This window comes from Elephas maximus, chromosome 5, assembly GCF_024166365.1.
Source record: "Elephas maximus indicus isolate mEleMax1 chromosome 5, mEleMax1 primary haplotype, whole genome shotgun sequence".
NCBI lineage: Eukaryota > Metazoa > Chordata > Mammalia > Proboscidea > Elephantidae > Elephas > Elephas maximus.
The window spans coordinates 68,903,945-68,921,105 of record NC_064823.1 but is presented as its reverse complement, the minus strand read 5'-3'; the positions used below and the strand labels follow the sequence as shown (position 1 = coordinate 68,921,105).

Here is a 17,161-nt window from a genome sequence, read left to right as displayed (position 1 = left end):
AAAGCAAAAAGAAAGGTTTTATTCAGCATGCATTGAAAGAGGCACAAGTAGGAAACGGACAAGCATACTGCCAGAGTTATGTCTGCCCGAGTCCGAGGAACATAACAGAACAGACAGAAGTGGGAGCAGAGACGAGCGTGCTGCTAGAGCAGTGTCTGCCTGTGTCCGAGGAGTATTACAGGATAGACAGAAGTGAGAAAATGGACAAGCATGCTGCTAGAGCCTTGGCTGTCCAAGTCCTACATACTGGATATTTTAAAATGAAAATCATTTATAACTTCTCATTCAGGCTTAGAAGTAATGATCTTATTAAGGTGTTTGTGACCAACTCTCCATTCCATGCTTAGTACATTTAAAAATTGTAGGTTAGTTTGGTTGACAGATGTTATTTACAGAGTTCCAAACTGTTGGTGACTATTAACAAAGTTTCTTTTCTTCTCCTTTGAATCAATTCTTTCAGTAGGCCTTGAATGCTTTATATGTAGTGGTATAAAAAATGTCTGATAGGAAAACTACAAAACTTGCTAAGTTTTATTTATTATGTGTCTTTAAAATTCACTCACAATATAATTGGTTGACATTTGCTCTTATTCAAACAAGTGAAATTGTACCCTAGAGCTCTTTGAGGCATAAAATTAAAATTGCTCTTAAATCTTTCCCTCAACTGTCTTCCACATTCTTTTATATATCAAAAAACCCACTGCTGTCAAGTTGATTCAGACTCATAGCGACCCTATAGGATAGAGTAGAACTGTCCCATAAGGTTTCCAAGGAGCTCCTGGCAGATTTGAGCTGCCGATCGTTTGATTAGTAGCTTGTAAAAAAAAAAAAAAAAGCTTGTAGCACTTAACAACCACACCACCAGGGTTTCCTTCTTCTATATATATGTATATGTAAAATTTAGATGATTATGCACTTTTTTATTAAACAGTTTTGTTGCCCTCTGAAGTTGATGAGTTATGCAGACTTTCATTATTTTAGCAGATAGTTTGTTTTATTATTTTCTAAGTATCTCATATTTTAGATTAGGTAAAACATGTATGTTGTATAAGATTTAAAATCTGCAGTTTGATAAAGTAAGTCACTTTCCTCTCCTCTCTCCAGGTCCCTTTCCTAAGGTGCTCTTTTATAGTCTTCATTTTCAGTAATGTCACCAAAGTTAGGAGGAAACATTAATAATGTGCCAAACTGATGTTTTAGCCTTCCTTAGCCCGAAATGTTATACGTACCCTTTTGGCATGCTAAAAAGCTTTTTTGCTTAGAAAAGAATTTCTGCGAATAAAATCTTCCTCTTTTTAAATATTAAATGGTACTATATTTTTCTAGTTTTGTTTTTTTTTTCTCAAATTACCTCATTAATGGAGCATTTCTCAGATTTTTGATCTGTTAATCTCTGCTCTTTTACTAGCAGTTAAAGATCTGTTAGTAGGATGTCTTGGAACTACTCCTAAATGTACTGTTTTTATTATTTTATTGTGCTTTAGGTGAGGGTTTACAGCTGAAGTTAGTTTCTCATACAAAAATTCATACACATATTATGTGACTGTAGTTGCTATCCCTGTAATGTGACAGCACACTCCCCCTTTCCGCCCAGATTTCCCGTGTCCATTCAACCAGCTCCTATCCCTCTCTGCCTTCTTTTCTCGCCTCTGGACAGGATCTGCCCATTTAGCCTCGCGTATCTACTTGAACTAAGAAGCACACTCTTCAGAAATAATACTTTTTGTTTTATAGTCCAGTCTAATATTTGTCTGAAGAGTTGGCTCCAGGAATGGTTTTAGTTCTGGGTTGACAGAGAGTCTGGGGGCCATGTCTTCTGGGGTTCCTCTAGTATCAGTCAGACCATTTAGTCTGGTCTCTTCACATGAATTTTAGTTCTGCACCCCACTTTTCTCCTGCTCCACTAGGGACTCTCTGTTGTGTTCCCTGTCAGGGTGGTCATTGGTGGTAGGTGGGCATCATCTAGTTCTTCTGGTTTCAGGCTGATGGAGTCTCTGGTTAATGTGGCCGTTTTTGACTCTTGGGCTAATATTTTCCTAGTATCTTTGGTGGTCTTCATTCTCCTTTGCCCCAGGTGGGTTGAGACCAATTGATACATCTTAGTTGGCTGCTTTCTAGCTTTTTTTGTGTGTGTGTACTTTAAGTGAAAGTTTACTGTTCACGTTAGTTTCTCATACAAACATTTATACACACATTGTTATGTGACCTTAGTTGCTCTCCCTATAATGTGACAGCACACCCCTGTCCACCCTGTATTTCCTGTGTCCATTCAACCATCTCCTGTCCCTTTTTGCCTTCTCATCTCTCCTCCAGACAAGAGTTGCCCATTTAGTCTCATGTATCTACTTGAGCTAAGAAGCACACTCTTTGTAAGTATCATGTCATGTTTTATAGTCCAGCCTAATCTTTGTCTGAAGAGTTGGCTTTGGGAATGGTTTTGGTTTTGGGCTAACAGAGAGCCCGACGGCCAAGTCTTCTGTGGTCCCTCCAGTCCCAGTAAGACCGTTAAGTCTGGTCTTTTTACTAGAATTTGAGTTCTGCATTCCACTTTTCTCCTGCTCCATCAGTGACTCTGTGTTGTGTTTGCTGTCAGGGCAATCATTTGGTGATAGCCAGGCACCATCCAGTTCTTCTGGTCTCAGGCCACTGGAGTCTCTGGTTTATGTGACCCTTTCTGTCTCTTGGGCTCATATTTTCCTTGTATCTTTGATGTTCGTCATTCTCCTTTTCTCCAGGTGGGATGGGACCAATTGATACATCTTAGATGGCTGCTTGCTAGCTTTTAACACCCAGATGCCACTCACCAAAGTGGGATGCAGAACATTTTCTTAATAAATTTTGTTATGCCAGTTGACCTAGATGTCCCCTGAAACCATGGCCCCCAGACCCCCACCCCTGCTACTCTGTCCTTCAAAGTATTTGGTTGTATTCAGGAAACTTCTTAGCTTTTGGTATATTTCATTTGTGCTGACTTTCCCTGTATTGTGTGTTGCCCTTCTTTTGCCTGATACAATTCCTGTCTACTATAAAAAAAAAAAAATTTTTTTTTTAATCTAGTTAGTGTATTCGCTTCTACCTCCCTCCCCACCCTTGTAACCATCAAATAATGTTTTCTTCTGTGTTTAAATTTTTGCTTGAGTTCTTATAGTAGTGGGCTCATACAATATTTGTCCATTTGCTACTGACTAATTTCACTCAGCATAATGCCTTCCAGATTCCTCCATGTTATGAGATGTTTCACAGATTCATTGTTGTTCTTTATCATTATATAGTATTCCATTGTGTGAATATACCATAATTTGATTTCCATTCATCCATTGATGGACACCTAGGTTGTTTCCATCTTTTTGATCTTGTAAACAGTAAGATAAAAAGTTAAAAAGGAAAGGGAAGCTAGCAGAGAAGGAGAACCTCAAACCACCAAGAAAGCAGTGCTGGAGCAGAGTGTGTCCTTTGGACCCAGCGTCCCTGTGCAGAGAAGCTCCTAGTCTGGGGAAAGATTGATGAGAAGGCTGACAGAGACAAAAAGCCTTCCCCTGGAGCTGACACCCTGAATTTGGACTCTTAGCCTACTTTACTCTGAGGAAATACATTTCTCTTTGTTAAAGCCATCCACTCGTGGTATTTATTATAGCAGCACTAGATGACTAAGACACTCGCTAACATTGTTTTGTGTTTTTTGGATTAATGCTAGCCTCGTTGAGGTGAGATCGTATCTCATAGGAGTTTTGATTTGCATTTCTCTAATGGCCAATGATTGTGAGCATTTACTCTTGTATCTGTTAGCTGCCTGAATGTCTTCTTTGGTGAAGTGCCTGTTCATATCCTTTGCCCATTCTTTAATTGGGTTATTTGCCTTTTTGTTGTTGAGGTTTTGCAGTATCTTGTACATTTTAGAGATTAGACCCTGATCGAATTTGTTACAGTCAAAAATTTTTACCCAGCCTATAGGTTGTCTTTTTATTCTTTTGGTGAAGTCTTTGGATGAGTGTAAGTGTTTGATTAGGAGCTGCTAGTTACCTAGTTTCTCTTTTGGTGTTTGTGCATTGTTAGCAATGTTTTATAGAGTCTTTATGCCATGTATTAGGGCTCCTACCATTGTCCCTATATTTTCTTTCATGATCTTTATCATTTTAGATTTTATATTTAGGTCTTTGACCCATTTTGAGCTTGTTTTTGTGCATGGTGTAAGGTATGGGTCTTGTTTCATTTTTTTGCAGGTGAATATCCAGTTATGCCAGCACCACTTGTTAAAGAGACTGTGTTTTCCCCATTTAACAGACTTTGGGCCTTTGTCAAATATCCGCTGCTCATAGGTGGTTGAATTTATGTCTGGATTCTCAATTCTGTTCTTTTATTTCTTTGTATCACCTTGACTTCCTCTCCATATGAAAGATCTATGACTATGTTTTTTAGTCCCTCTTTTTTGTTTTAACGCTGTTATGTTTTACGTAACGATGCCTCTGCTTCCCTCTTTTGAGTGTTTTAGCTTTAATTTATTTTTGCGATTTCCCTATCTGGGTTGCTATCTGATTGCAGTCTTGGATTGTTATCTGATGTTACTGATTTTCTAACCGGAGGACTCCCTTTAGCATTTCTTGTAATTTTGGTTTGTTTTTTACAAATTCCCTAAACTTCTGTTTATCTGAAAATGTCCTAATTTTGCCCTCATATTTGAGAGACAGTTTTGCTGGGAATATAATTTTTGTCTGGCAATTTTTTTCCTTCAAGGCTTTATGTATGTCCTCCCATTACCTTCTTGCCTGCATTGTCTCTGCTGAGTAGTCTGAGTTTAGTCTTATTGACTGCCCTTTGTTGGTGACTCTTCATTTACCCCTAGGCACTCTTAAAATTCTCTTTATTTTTGGTTTTGGCAAGTTTGATTATAATATGTCTTGGTGACTTTCTGTTGGAATCTACCCCTTGTGGGGTCGATGAACTTCTTAGATAGATATCTCTTCATCTTTCATGATATCTGGGAAGTTTTCTGCCAACAAACTTAAACAATTCTTTCTGTATTGTCTGTCTCCGCCCCTCCCCCCCCCCCAGCCTTCCGTTCTGGTACTCCAATTGGTTATTCCTCTTGATAGAGTCTCACATAACTCTTAGGGTTTCTTCAGTTTTTAAAACTCATGTGCTTTATCTTCAGTCTCACTAATTCTGACTTCTGTTGTCTCAATTCTGCTCATACGACTTTCTACCGAGTTGTCTAATTCTGAAATTTTATTGTTAAGTTTTTTGATTTTTGTTCATTGTCTCTCTGGATTCTTGTGGCCTGTTAAATTTTTTATTATGCTCTTATATCACCTTCTTAAGTTCCTCTCTTCCTTTGTCTGTGTGTTTTTGGCTTGATCTGCATTTTGCCTGATCTCCTTTCTGATCTCTTGAAGAGCTCTGTATATTAATCTTTTGAATTCTACCTCTGGTAATTCCAAGATTTTCTCTTCCTCCAGGATGTTTCTTGGTTCTTCATTTTGGTTGCTTGCTGAAGCCATCATGGTCTACCTCTTTATGTGATTTGATGTTGACTGTTGTCTCTGAGCCATCAATAAGTTATTATATTTGTTTTATGTTTTCTTACTCTCTCCTAGCTTCTTGTTCTGTTTTAATACACCTAAGTAGGCTGGTCATGTGAGCTACTTTAATTATCAGTGTCTTCGAAGCTCTCACATTCTGTCACCAGGTGGTTAGAGCTGTTAGTAGGTATGTGAGCCCAGAAGTCTGTTTACTTTTCTTGTTTGGACTCAGCACAGGTGTCTAGGTTGTCGGTCACTGAGTGCGTGGTGCAGGCTCTCGCATACAGTCCTAGATGGGCAGGGGTAATTGGAGTGGGCAGAGATATCAGGCTGCAGTAGGAAGTCATGTGCTGAGCAAGGCAGAGGACTGACAGGTGCCCCGAGTGCCTGAGTGAAAGGCATGTCCTTATCCCCTAGAGTGTGTAGGTGGGTGGGTTTGCAGCAGGACTTTGGGTACCTAGTACTGTTAGTTGTAAGGACTGGGAGGCACTCCTTTTTCTTGAACCCCTGTCACGGGTGGCTAGGTAGAGTGGATGGAGCTGCCAGTCCTCAGGCCTCTGATGTGGGCAGGTGAGGACCCTGCTTAATGTGCAGGGCAGTTTCAAATGTCAAGATTCTGCCACTCCCCCTTAGCTGTCGCAGTCGAAAATCGAAAATCGGCTTCAGGTATATAGCCTGTTGTATTGTGCTAATGAGGGCCTACACTATTGAAATGGGTCCACACAGGTCTAGGCAGTGGTGAAAGGCATTCAAATTCCATGGACCTCTTATGCCTCTGCCTAGGCAAAGGGGCTGTGCATGCCTTGAGTTCCCATCTTAGGCGAACTGGCAGATTTTTTTTTCCTGTTTGTTAATTTGTTCCCTCTCCAAGGCTGAAAGAATGGCTTAAGGCACCCGACAAGCCCTGCTTCTGGCCCAGGTGGTGCAGCAATCGCTGAAACTGGACCAGGGCCCAGAGCAGAGCAGGTAGGGGACATGTAAATGGGAGAGAGCTACTTTGCCAAGGGAAGAAGAGTTTTTTGATTCATGTGATAGGTTAGGCTGTTGTACTTACCGTTCACTGATTCAGTGCCACTTCTCTCTGGTTCTGGAGGCTTCAGCAGATTCTCTGCCACTTGGTTTTTGTCGATTTGGAAAACACATCCCAAGCACCACTGCTTGTCTCAGCCCCTGTGTACCAGGCGACCCAGCCTGCAGGGTGCCGGCCAGGTCAGATCTGGCAGATCTTAACTGCTTCTGATCTGCCTCCCTCCCCCACCACTCAGTCTGACTCAACTTTGTCTTTGATGTTCGTGGCTCCTAGATTGTCATATATAATTGATTCACTTGGTTTTTCAGGTCTTTGTTGTAAGAGGGACTGTAAGAAGCATCTTTGACTACTCCCCCATCTTCACCCCACACCCTAAGCATACTGTTTTGTTAAGTTGAGCGTTTTCTTTAAGTTTGGCAAATAATTGGGTACAACTTAAGTTGGATAATTTTAAGGTCGAAAGGGAAACAGATCTAATTTAGTTCTCTTTTTCATAGAGCTCTTGTGTACAAAGGGTTTAGATATGTAGAAAAAAAAATTTAACATGTTTACCCTCCTGGTTTTCTTGGTTTAAGCATAAATGCTGAAGGCTAAATAGGGAGTCACTCTTATTATGTAACTAAAGTTCAGATTTTTCTTTCTGCTTAAATATAATGCATTGGAAGCAACATGTGCCAGAGCCTAATTTTCTGGTAATGTTGTTTCAGTTTTTTTTTTTTTTTTTTGGAATTATGTTTCATTGCATGTGCACTGTGCACCTTTTGAAACGAAGGCAAAGGTAAGGTAGATTATGGTTTCCAAATATGAGCTATATCTGAATTACATGCGAAATTGTTAAAAGTAAAGATTATGGGATATCTCCTGGACCTGCAGGAATGTAGTTTACAAATGTGCCCTAGATATAGCTTTCCTACCATTGATAGAATATAGGTACTCTTTTTAATACATCTTTCTAGTAATCTTATTTCCCCTTTAAAAAAAAAAAAAGATATTTTGATCATGTTTTTATAAGCTTGTTCTCTGGGTCAAGAAAAATACAAGTTAATTTTTTAGGGTGGTGTTAAACACCTTAGATCAGGTGTCAAGAAGCCCTTGTAGCCCAACTGTTAAGCTGTTGGCTGCTAACCAAAAGGTTGGTTGTTCAAACCCACCCAGTGGTTCCACAGGGGAAAGACCTAGATAACGCTGTGGTGCAGTTCTCCTCTGTCACATGGGGTCACTGTGAGTTGAAAATCGACTCTGTGGCACCCAACAACAACAACAACAGATTAGGTGTCTCTAACCTAAATGCCTGTAGGGGCAAAGAAAGGTAAGGAGTACTTGAGGTGGTGGGGGGAGGGGCAATAGTAAACAAAGGAAACTCTGGTGAACAAGAGAGCTCAGACCCTAGTTAAAGTGGGTGTCTTCTGCCCACCTTGAGCACTAATACATCTCCTGATTTTTTCCTCATGATTTTTTTATGAAATCTCTCCAATTTTGAACTCTTCCAATTATTAAAAATTTTGGCCACAAATTCATAGTTCTGTAAAATACGGTGTGGCCCATCAGTTTGCAGGCCAAACACAACACGTTGGCAAGCCAGATAAAGCTCATTGACCACTAGTGTATGACCTATGCCATAGGTTATCTTAACCTTACTTACACTTGCATGAGCTTGTCATAAATTGTTTTGACTTTTATTAAGGGATTATAGTAATAATAATGATACCAGCTGTCTGCCTTGAGTGACACTTTACCTTAGCATATTTATTAAGTAAACATTGAATTTTTGTGTAGGAAGGAAGGAAAAAAGAGAAAAAAAGAATATTTCCTAAAATAGATAGAATATAATATCTTACATGTAAGTGTATCAGAGACTTGGTTTCTTTGATTTTTATTTGACCCTTTTCTGAAAGTCTGCCATTCTCCCTTTTTTACTGCCTTGGCATTCAGTACCTCCTGGTTCCTCCCATGAATGTCCTTTTCATTTACAAGAATTATAAAAGAAAAATCCTTCTTACAGAAACTCTATAGATGGAAAATCACTTTGTCACTTACTTAGCTGCACAAACTTCCAGACATTCTTCCCCATAGCATTAAAATTCCTTAGCTATAATACTATTTCTTTCAAATGTGCTTTTTAAACAGAAGAATGATGTCTTTAAGTCAGTTAGTGAAAAGACTCACACAGAAACAATCTAGAGGGGCAAACTCATAACCATGTGAGATTTGACCCCAATCCATCAGAGAAAATTGAACTGAGATGCCATTTACATTGGTTCAGAGAAATAAACATAATTAACCTAGTGAAACTTCCACTTCCTGCTAAGTTGGAATAACAGGGACTGGATTTACCCTCTGCCTGCAATAACGAAAAAATGGACAAAATATGTGAAACAACAAGTTTTAAGACACTGGACATCAGGCAATGAAAGAGATTCCTGAGAGACAGGAACAAAGTGAATCTTAAGATTGCCCCAGCTTGCTACTTTGACAGTTTCCAGTCTCTAGTGTGAGGTGGAGGAAGCGAGGTGGAGACTGGCAGATTCCTTGAGCTCAGGAGATTGAGTTGAGGGGCTGGGGACACCAAGGAAACCGGAGTTAACAGGACAGAGCTTCACAAAGAGGGAACCTTGGAGATCTACAGAGGTTTCTCTTTTAGTATTCTGCTGAGTACTGAACAGTACCTGCATGTGAGCTAACTACCTGAGGCCTGGGAAAGAACCACACAAAAGGATTAGCAAATAAAAAACTATCTCCAAACTGAGATTTTCCCCTTGACCTGATCAGAAGTATTGAAAGAGAATTTAAAAGAGAGTAACTTGCCACCCTGGTGGCTCAGTGTTTAAGAGCTCAACTGCTAACCAAGAGGTTAGCAGTTCAGATCCACCAGCCACACCTCGGAAACCCTAGGGGGCAGTTCTACTCTGTCCTGTAGGGTTCTATAAGTCAAAATCGACTCCATGGCAACAGATAACTTTCTTATTGTAGGATTCAATTTTCTAAAATTTAGCTACAGAAATTATCTCCCTTACCACTAATATTACTCTTAGGTAAGCTCTACCTTAGACCAAATGTAATAATCATGAGTTGGAATCGACTCGACGGCAACAGGTTTTTTTTTTTTTTTTTTTTTTTAAATCTCATGGAGTTGTTAAGATAAAACAGTAGTTTCCTGTCCCATCCAACAGAACTGTTAAAGAGCCAAAAGTCTCTTAATATATTCAGCTGCCATTAGCTAAATTCAAAAGACAAACCTTTCTTGTTTTTTTTTTTACAGTTTGACATAAGAGAGAAAAATGCATTTTATAACTCATAGAGTTCTTTCAGCTGGACAGAAGGGGAAAAAAAAAACATTTCTTGTCCTAGTTTTTGGAGATATTGGGAAAAAGCTCCCTTACTGGCCATTTTTGACAAGATTCTTATTCTGTAAATTTATGAATAGAGGGAACCAAAATTTGGTGATGATTTTCTTATGTATATATAATATTTGAGCTGACATATATTTTTTAAAGACCAAAAAATGTGTCTGTATTTTTGTATGTGTTCTTAGGTAAACCGTTTCACAAAATTAAGTTCTTTTGACCAAGCTCAGTTTCAAATGAAGTGTTTGGAGATGAAGAATTTTAAAAAGAAAACTATTCCTTTGGAGCCCTGTAATAAAGTTATCTCTTTTTGTATTTGTGTACTGCCCCCTAACTTAAAAGTCACTTAATTTACTTTAAAATTGAAAGTGGAAATGATCTGTTGTCATTAGTTGCCATCGAGTTGACTATAGAACTGCTCCATAGGGTTGTCAAGACTCTGACCTTTCAGAAGCAGATCACTAGGCCTGTCTTCTCAGGCGCCCCTGGGTAGGTTCGAACTGCCAACCTTTCGGCTAGTGCTCAAACTTTTAACCATTTGTGCCACCCAGGCACACCTGGAAGTGCTCTAGGAGGATACTAGTAGTGGAGTATTTGACCCAATGAATGTTTCATCTATTTAGATAACATGAAATCCTTTTTTAAGTATGACTACAATGAAGATGTTTTTGAGGGTGTTGCATACATTTAGTCTATGACATGACATTAACATTATAATATACTACAGTGTAATGTGAAATATAATATACAATATAGAATATATATATAAAATATGATACAGCATGACAAGGCACCATGTAATATAATGTAAATAATACAATACAGAAGAGATTAGGCACCATATTTTTTGAATCATAACGAGCATATATACTGGGTTAAATGTCTCCTTGAGTAATGAACACAGAACATACTTAAGTTAGCACTATGCTCATTAATCAAATATCAGTGTTAAAGTCTATTTTTAAAGTTTAGATTTCTGAAGCCCTAGCAATCTGCAGTCACCCTTCCAAAAAACCAAACCTGTCGCTGTCAAGTTGATTCCAACTCATGGCGACAGAATTCCACAAACAGGTAAAGTTACTGCTCTGGAGATGATTTTAGAATAAATGTCAAATAACTGTTTGTTCTTTGTAGCCCTAATTCTGTTTCCTTCTAATTATTCTGTTGTTTGCAACTAATTTATTACAGCTGAAGATTTCCCTCTTTTGTTTAGGTATCTATCATCTCTTGAAGTCTATTTCTCCTGTTCTCCTGTCAAACAAATTTACAGTGTGACCCCTGTCATGCAGGCCATCTACTGTCTCTAACTGGATCTCTCACTTCCAGTTTATCCATGGTTTATTGAATTCTTTCCACTGAGAAGGCAGACAAAGCCTGGGCTGGAGGACGCACATGGGGTTCTCAGTGCATCCACAGTGGTTATGCACTTAGATTGTGGCTATGAATGTAGACAGGAGACCTTTGGTGTGGGTGTAATAACGTTAACGATTTGTGGGTGGAAAGCTCTTATATCCACAACAGGCTATGGAATATTAATTTATTTTTCAAGGCATTTTTTTCATCTCTAGTTTTAAAAAGATAGCCCTTAAATATCATTTTGACTACCATACAAATTTTAATTTGGTTCAATTTTACCTTCAAATTCCTAGACTTATATCACAGTGCTACTAAAGATAACAAACTTTCTAGCAAAGCTGCTGTACCACAGTCCCTTATCTGCAATTCCAGAATCCAAAAGGGTCTGAAAAAGCAAAAGAGTTTTTGTAATTCCTTTGAGAGCAAAACCTAATCTGAATTTTTTTGGTGACAAAACCTGACTTGAACTTACATGAGGTTATTTATAGTTTTCATTTACCTCACATAGTATGGGGTACATACGTTTGGTGCAAAGATGTTAATGTGTTACCTAGACTTGACTGGGAATGTTTCGTAATATACAGCATAAGCACCGTATGACTTTTCTAAAATCTGAGTAATTCTCGCTTCTGAAACACAGCTGGTCCAGGCTTTCCCAAAAATGGTTTAAAAAAAAAAAAAAACCCCACTGCCGTCAAGTTGATTCCGACTCATGGCAGCCCTATAGGACAGAGTAAAACTGCCCCATACGGTTTCCAAGACTGTAATCTTTATGGAGTGCTTTGATCACTGTGCCACCAAGGCTCCTTCATAAGTGGTTAGGAGCTGGTATGTAACTAAGAGTATACATGACAGAGTGGGTACATATACGCCCTGGTGGGGTAGTGGTTAAGAACTATGGTGAACTACAGCTGCTAAACAGAAGGTTGGCGGTTTGATTCCTTGGAAACCCTGTGGGGCAGTTAGTTCTACTCTGTCTTGTAGGGTCACTGTGAGTTGGCATCGACTAAATGGCAGTGGTTTTTTTTTTTTTTTTTTTTAATACATAACAAAAGTATCTGAGTGGTGCAAATGGTTAATACATTCGGCTGCTAACCAAAAGTTTCATGGTTTGAGTTTATCCAAAGGTCCCTCAGAAGAAAGGCCTGAAGATTTACTTCCAAAAAATCAGCCATTGAAAACCCTCTGGAGCACAGTTTTCCTCTGAGACATCGGAGGTTGCCATGATTTGGAATTAACTGGAAGGCAGTTGGTTTTATACATAAGAGATAAAATGAGGCCATATTTTTTTCTTTTTCTTCCTTTCTAATAAACATGTTTATAAGTAAAACCCAACTATCAGTATCAGCATGCAAAGAGTTCTGTCCTTAATACATTTTAAGTTCACCTTAGTAAGTTCTGTAGTTCATTGTCTGTAGTAGAATCCATGATGGAGACCCTTAAACAGACACCATTCTGTCCTCAGAACATCTCTGTTTTCTGTCTCCGAAAGGTCATTTGATTAATATTGCAACCGTGTGATATGGTCATTTTATTTTCTACCTTCTGAATTGTCAGTTGGGTAATTATCACACGGCTTAGCAAAATTCTGTTGAATTCATGTTTTTTGTTGTTGAACATTTTATTGTGCTTTAGGTTGAAAGTTACACAGCAAATTGGTTTCCCATTCAATAATTCATACAAAAATTGTTTTGGAACATTGTTTGCAGTCCCCACTGTGTGTCATCACTCTCCCCATTTCCACCCTGGGTTCCCTGTTTCCTTCCATTTTTCAGGTTTCCCTGCCCCTCCCTGCTTTTTCATCTTAGCTTTTGGGCAAATGTTGTCCTTTTGCTCTCATATAATTGATTGTTTAAATGTGCACATTCATTCTACATGGGTATTATTGTTTGTTTTACAGACCAGTTTATTATTTGGCTGAAAGGTGAATTTTGGGAGTGGCTTCAGCTCCAAGTTGAAAGAGTGTCTTAGTGCCATAGTTTCAGGGGTTCCTCCAGTCTCTATCAGACCAGTAAGTCTGGTCATTTTTATGAATTTGAATTTTGTTCTACATTTTTCTCCTACTCTAATCAGAACTTTCTATCGTGTTCCTGGTCAGAGCAGTTTGTAGTGCTAGCCGTGCACCATCTAGTTCTTCTAGTCTCAGGCTGGAGGAGGCTGTGGTTCATGTGGGCCATTAGTCCTTTGGACTAATTGTTTTCTTGAGTCTTTGATTTTCTTCACTATCCTTTGCTCCAGACGGGAAGAGACCAATAATTGTATCTTAGATGGCCGCGTGCAAGCTTTTAAGACCCCAGGTGCTACACATAAAGCTAGGATGTAGAACATTACCTTTATGAAGTATGTTATGCCAGTTGACCTTGATGCCCCCTGAGATTGTGGTCCTTAGCCTTCAAGCCCAGTAACTCGGTCCCATGCAGTGTCTGGTTATGTCTAAGAAGTTTCCATAACTATGCCTCCTCTGTGCTCTGTTATATATGTGAATATACATGCAGCACGTACAAATATGTGTATAGAAATACCCATAACCATACCTATGTATTTCCACGGGTATACTCCCGTACTACCTCCCACACGTATTTCGCATACATACCTAGCTATGTATCCACTCACAGATTTTTGTTTGATGTTACTGCTGTCTCAGGATTGTATATGTTATAGTAATGCGCTTTATTCTTGTGTACCTCTTGGAGTTTTCATTTGCTTTGGTCACATTGTGTTGACTTCTCCCCTTTCCCTTCACCAGATTTAACACGCATATATTATCTACTTAGTTATTCTCTCTCCCTCCCCTACCCATCCCTGGTAGTCATCAAAGAATGTTTCTTTCTGTGTGTAAACCTTTTCTTGGCTTTTTGTAATAGTGGTCTTAGACTATATTTGTCTGCATAATGTCCTCCAGATTCATCCATGTTGTGAGATGTTTCACAGATTCATCATTATTCTTTATTGTTGCATATTATTTAATTGTATGTATGTACCACAATTTGTTTATCCATCTGTTGATAGACACTTAGGTTGTTTCCATCTTTTTGCTGTTGTGAATAATGCTGCAATTAACGTTGGTGTACGTATGTCTGCTTGTGTCACATCTGTTTTCTCTAGGGATATATACCGAGGACTGGGATTGCTGGATCATATAGTATTTCTATTTCTTTTTTTTTTTTTAGGAAATGCCATACAGTTTCCATAGTGGTTGTATCATTTTACATTCCCACCAGCAGTGTGTAAGAATAACAATCTCCCCACAACCTCTCCAGCATTTGTTGTTTTTGTTTTTTTGATCAGTGCCATTATTACCAGGGTGAGATGGAATCTTGTAGTTGTGATTTGCGTCTCTCTAGTGATCACAAACACCTCTTCATGTGTTTGTTAGCCAACTGAATGTCTTCTTTTGTGAAGTGTCTGTTCATGTCCTTTGTCCGGTTTTTAATTGGATTGTCTGTCTTTTTGTGGTTGAGCTGTTGAAATTTTCTATAAATTTTAGAGATTAGACCTCTGTCAAATATAAAAAAAAAACCAAAAAACAAACCCATTGCCGTCCAGTCAATTCCAACTCATAGTGACCCTGTAGGACAGAAGAGAACTGACCCATAGAGTTTACAAGTAACGGCTGGTGAATTCAAACTGCTGACCTTTTGATTAGCAGCCATAGCTCGCTGTAGCTCATAACCACTGTGCCACCAGGGCTTCTTGTCAGATATGTCGTTGCCAAATTATTTCCCCAGTCTGGAGTTTCTCTCTTTACTCTTTTGAAGAAGTCTTTGATGAACATAAGTATTTAATTTTTAGGAGGCCCTAGTTAATCTGGTTTATCTTTTGCTGTTTGTATGTTTTTAGTTATGTTTGATAGCCTATTTGTGCCATAAATTAGAGCCCCTAGGTTTGTCATGTTTTCTTTCATGAACTTCATAGTTTCAGGTTTTATGTGTAGGTCTTTTATCTATTTTGAGTTCATTTTTGTGTATGGTGTGAAGTATGAATCCTGTTTCATTTTTCTGCAAATGGACATCCAGTTTTGCCAGCCACATTTGTTAAAGAGACTGTCTCTTCCTCATTTAATGGGACTTCGACCCTTCGTCAAAGGCAAGCTGACGATAGCTGGATGAATTTATTTCTGGGTTCTCAATTCTGTTCCATTGGTCTATGTGTCTGTCATTTTACCAGTACCAGGGTGTTTTGACTACCATAGCTGTGTAGCAGGTTCTGAGATTGGGAAGTGTGAAGCTTCCTCCTTCTTCAATAATGATTTAGCTATCTGGTGCCCCTGTCTTTTCCATATAAAGTTGGAGATTACTTTTTGCATTTCATTAAAGAATGTTGGAATTTGGATGAGGATTGCACTGTATCTCTAGATTGCTTTGGATAGTATTGACATTTTCACAACGTTAAGTTTTCCTATTCATGAGCATGGTGTGTTTCTCCATTTGGGTGGTTTCTTGCAATAGTATTTTGTAGTTTTCTTTGTGTAAGTCATATACATCCCTGGTTAGATTTATTCCTAAGTATTTCATCCTTTTGGGGCCTATTGTAAATGGTATTATTTTCCTGATTTCATTTTTGGAGTTCACTTTGTTAGTGTAAAGGAATCTAACTGATTTTTGTATGTTGATTTTGTTCCCTGCCACTTTGCTGAACACTGCTATTAATTTCCGTAACTTTTTCTTGTGGATTCTCTGGGATTTTCTGTGTATAGAATCAGTCGTCTGTGAATAGCGGTAGTTTTCCTTCTTCCTTACCAATCTGGATTTTCTTTATTTCCCTTTCTTGCCTTATTGCTGTAGCTAAGACTCCCAGTACAATGTTGAATAAAAGTGGAGATAAAGGGCATCCTTGTCTAATTCCTGTTCCTGGGGAATGCTTTCAGTCTCTCCTTTGAAAATAATGTTGGCTTTTGGTTTTGTATATATGCCCTTAATTATGTTGAGAAACTTTCTTTCTATTTCTGTTTTGCTGAGAGTTTTTATCAGGAAAAGGTACTCGATTTTATCAGATACCTTTCCTGCATTGATTGAGATGATCGTGTGAGTCTTTTGCTTTATTTATGTGGTGAATTACATTGGTTTTCTTATGTTGAACCATCCTTGCATCCCTGGTATGATTTCCACTTGATCGTGATGTACTATTTTTGTTTTGATATATTGATTTCTATTGGCTGGGATTTGTGGAGAAATTTTGCATGTATACTCACGAAGGATATTGATCTGTAATTTTCTTTTTTATTGGTGTCTTTACCTGGCCTTTTTTTTATCAGGGTTATTCTGGTTTCATAGAATGAACTAGGGAGTATTTTTTTCTTTTCTACATTTGAAATAGCTTGAGTAGAACTGGTGTCACCTGTCTCTGAATGTTTGGTAGAATTCTCCAGTGAAGCTTTCTGGACCAGGGCTTTTTTTTTGGTTGGGAGTTTTTTTTAAATGACTTCTTTAGTGTCTTCTTTTCTATGAGTCTACCTCAGTTTGTGTTCGTTCAGTTAGGTAGTGTGTTTCTAGAAATGTGTCCATTTCTTCTAGGTTTTCAAATTTGTTGGAGTATAATTTTTCAGAATCTGCTGTTATAATCCTTACTTTTCTCTGTTCATTTTGTTGTAATATCGCCCATCTCATTTCTTATTTTGATTATTTGCATCTTCTTATTATTTTCCTTTGTCATTTTGGCCAGTGGGTTGTTGATTTTGTTATCCTCTCAAAGAACCAACTTCTAGTCTTATTGGTGCTTTCTATTGTTTTCCTGCCTTGTGTTTCATTTATTTCTGTTCTAATCTTTATTGTTTCCTTTCTTCTGGTGACTGTGGGCTTCTTAGCTGCTCTTTTTCTATTTGTTAAGGTTGTAGGGTTAAGCTATTGATTTTGGCCGTTTCATCTTTTTTGATGTGTACATTTATTGCTATAAATCCTCCTCTGAGCGCTGCTTTT

General features: G+C 38.4%; 1 protein-coding gene across 16 annotated transcripts in view; it reads left to right on the top strand.

Moving 5' to 3' along the window:
* The window catches only part of PTPN13 (protein tyrosine phosphatase non-receptor type 13), a 1,019,774-nt gene that overhangs the window by 776,742 nt on the left and 225,871 nt on the right, over positions 1-17,161 (top strand). For 10 of the 16 annotated variants that reach the window (XM_049885787.1, XM_049885797.1, XM_049885791.1 and 7 more), the window contains 2 exons: positions 10,858-10,961; positions 13,147-13,257. The exons of 3 other annotated variants lie outside the window; for them this stretch is intronic. The gene's annotated coding sequence lies outside the window, so the exon portion shown is untranslated. The remainder of the gene's footprint in view (positions 1-10,857; positions 10,962-13,146; positions 13,258-17,161) is intronic. 3 more of the 16 variants (XM_049885790.1, XM_049885789.1, XM_049885785.1) reach the window with 2 other exon arrangements.